Here is a 3,442-nt window from a genome sequence, read left to right on the forward strand (position 1 = left end):
TCGAGACCCGCCTGGGCAACTTGACAAGACCTCATCTCCACAATAAATCAAAAATTAGCCAGGCATGGTAGCGTGCGCCTGTAGTTCCAGCTACGTGGAAGGTTGAGGCGGAAGGATCGTCAAAGCCCAGCAGGTTGAGGCTGCGGTGGCCGGGAGCAGCCACTGCACTCCAGTCTGGGCAACAGAGCGAAACTCCAACTCAAAAAATAAATAAATAAATAAATAAATAAGCATTTATTTTTTAAGGAACTGCTAAATTCATAGCTTGAAATTCATACTTCTTGTTTCTCAAAGAAAATAAAAGACAGAAATATTTAACACTTTTCAGTGAGACATTCAGATATCATATTATATAGGAGACTGCACCTTGAGAGTGATAAGACAGTGCAATTTTGTTCATTTAATCATTTCAAAAGGTTGTTCACTGAAATTGTTCTGACATTTCAGTTCTTCAGCTATAAACACATGTATTTTGGGATGTCTACTTTCTCAAAATGTAGAAGCTGGAAGCTAAAAAGTGAGCTATTGACTGGGTGTGGTGGCTCACACCTGTAATTCTTACACTTTGGGAGGCTGAGGAGCAAGGATTACTTGAGCCCAGGAGAAAAATAAAAAATCTAGGCATGGTGGCATATGGATGTAGTAACAGCTATTTGGGATGCTGAGGTGTGAGGATTGCCTGAGTCCAAGAGAACAAGTCTGAGTTGAGCTGTGAGCATGCCACTGCACTTGTCTGAGTGATAGAGCAAGACCCCAACTCCAAAAATTTTTTTAAAAGATAAAATAAAAAGCGAGCCATCAATTTGTTACTTGTCTGCCAGAAAGCCAAGTGCAGATGAAGTACATGTGATCAAAGAATATCAGAAATAATTCTAGCACTTGCATCCACATTGAATGAGAGCTTTTCAAATAAAGAAAAAATGTGAAGTTTTCAGAGCTGGTCAAGTCAGTAGGAAGATACAGGATTTTATATATAAATGTAATTTTATTGCCTCATCATCACAGGTGTTTCTCCTGCCTGTTGGACCATTGGGAAAGAGAGGAAGGACAGTAAGATGAAGTAGGAATGAGCCAGGACTATAGAGAAGATTCTTCCAACCTGGGATGGAATCGAGACCAAAGAATAATGGGAACAAGTTCAGCTCTGCCATAGATGAGTTTATTATCAGTTACACACAGAGCACTCCTGAGTAGCAGCAAGACAGTTCCAATGACATCCACAACCAATATCTAAATTGCCTTTAAACTAATTTTCTGGCTCTTTGACTACTGTGTGTGATAAAACTATTTTTCCTTAGCCAGGCTCGGTGACTCAGCCTGTAATCCCACTCTTTAGGAGGCCGAGGTGAGCGGATTGCCTACGCCCGCGGGTTCGAGACCTACCTGGGCAAGTTGGCAAGACCTCATCTCTGTAATAAATCAAAAATTAGCCAGCCATGGTAGCGCGTGCCTGTAGTTCCAGCCACTTGGAAGGCTGAGGCGGAAGGATCGCCGGAGCCCAGCAGGTCGAGGCTGCGGTGGCCGGGAGCGGCCACTGCACTCCAGTCTGAGTGACAGAGTGAGACTCCAACTCAAACAACAACAACAACAACAACAACAAACTATTTTTTCTTGATATGTTCTAGGATGTCTGAGTTCCTGAGAGCAGTGGCACAATCCTGCTCTTTGGTGGGGCACCATGTCCTTGGCTCACTGCCTGTGCTGTAGGAGTCAATGAGAGGACATACAGCTGTTAAGTATTCTGTGTGGACTTATCACCCTGTAAACCTCACGGGATTGAGGAATCGTAGTAACTTCACCACTCTCTACTCATGTAGAAAATGTCCTAGGCAAGTTATTTACTCTCTCTGTATTTCACTTTTTATTTTATTTTGAGATAGAGTCTCACTCTGCTACCCTGACTGAAGAGCAGTGGCACAATCCCGGCTCACTGCAGCCTCAACATTCTGGGCTTAGGCAATCCTCTCCCCTCAGCCTCCTAAAGAGTTGGAACTACAGATATGTACCACCACACCTGGCTAATTTTTTTTTTTTTGAGAGAGGAGATCTCACTATGTTGTCCAAGTGGGTCTCAAATTCCAGGGTTCAATCAATTCTCCTGTCTCAGCCTCCCAAAGTCCTGGGATTATAGTGTGCTACCATTGTGAACAAGGAGCCATGGTCTGTGAGAAAAACACACAAGCAAACCTCAAGGGGCATAACAGGCAAGTTCTCCTGCTGTCCTGCTGTCCCCAAGGCATAGTGCAGGATAAGCAGATCTCATTGTTCAGAGGTTTCTGGTGCCCCATGCTGAATGTCCTCCAGTACTGCTGAAATTCCCCAGACATGTTTCTGGTCATATGGATGCAACATGATTTGGAGACATGGATAATTCAAACCGATCCCTTTTAAATCATGCCTGAATATCAACATCTGCTCAAATTTTCCTTAGAAAAAGAAAAAAACCAGAAGATAACAAGCCACTTCTTTCCATTAGATTTCCTGGCAAACCTTCATTTTGTAAGGCAAAGATATTCATCAAAGATATTAGGGATATGCTTAGATCAGATAAATCTCTATCTAGGTTTGATTGCTATACCAAACAGCTAGAGCTGACAGGAATGTGAAGGATCTTCTGACTTGTTCCTAGTTAGAAATTGCTATCTAGAGGTGAGTCCAAGGAGTCAGTAGCTATTTGTGGCAGTGTAATATAGCCACTGTGCTTTGCAGCTTGACAGGAAATAGACATGTACTTTTCTTTCTTTTAAACATGTGCCAAAGAAAAATGAGAAAATAAACAGGAAAGTGAAAGTATGACACTTTCCAATGAAGTCATAAGCATTCACATTGTTGTACTAGTGAAATATATGATACTAAATCCTGGGAATATATTTCAATATTTATACCTCTTGAATTTCCAAAAAAAATTAGAGTTGTTATAAGATCTATATTCCTCAAATAAATGATAAATATCCCTCTCTTTTGAAATATTCAAAAACTATTTTATTCACAGAATCTGAAAGAAAATTTTGAACACAAATGTTTTCAATAAATTCTTTTTGCAGACTTCTTTAAGCTAAAGTTAGCTGCTACAACAAATAAACCCAAAAGCATCAGTTGTTTGAGCATCATACAAAATATATCATTGCAGCATATACCATCACAACACAGACTATCAAATATTGGGTGACTTTGCTTATAGATCTCTCTCAAAAAAAGAGTTTCAAGGACTCAAGTATCTTTAATTGGTGACTTTGCCATTGCCAACATGCATCTTAAATTCTGACTATTTTGCTTGAGTTCCTTCCACTCAGCTGTGAATACATGAAGCTTCAGATAAGATGTTTTCACAGACCAGACCTAGACTAGAAAATGTGTCTTTTACTCACATGAATTTGGCCAGGACTCCTTCCTATGGCTACCTAAGAACAAAGAGACTGGGACTAGTGAAAAGACAAGATCA

Source organism: Carlito syrichta, unplaced genomic scaffold (assembly GCF_000164805.1).
Source record: "Carlito syrichta isolate Samal-C Ts95f unplaced genomic scaffold, Tarsius_syrichta-2.0.1 Scaffold303091, whole genome shotgun sequence".
Taxonomy (NCBI): Eukaryota; Metazoa; Chordata; class Mammalia; order Primates; family Tarsiidae; genus Carlito; species Carlito syrichta.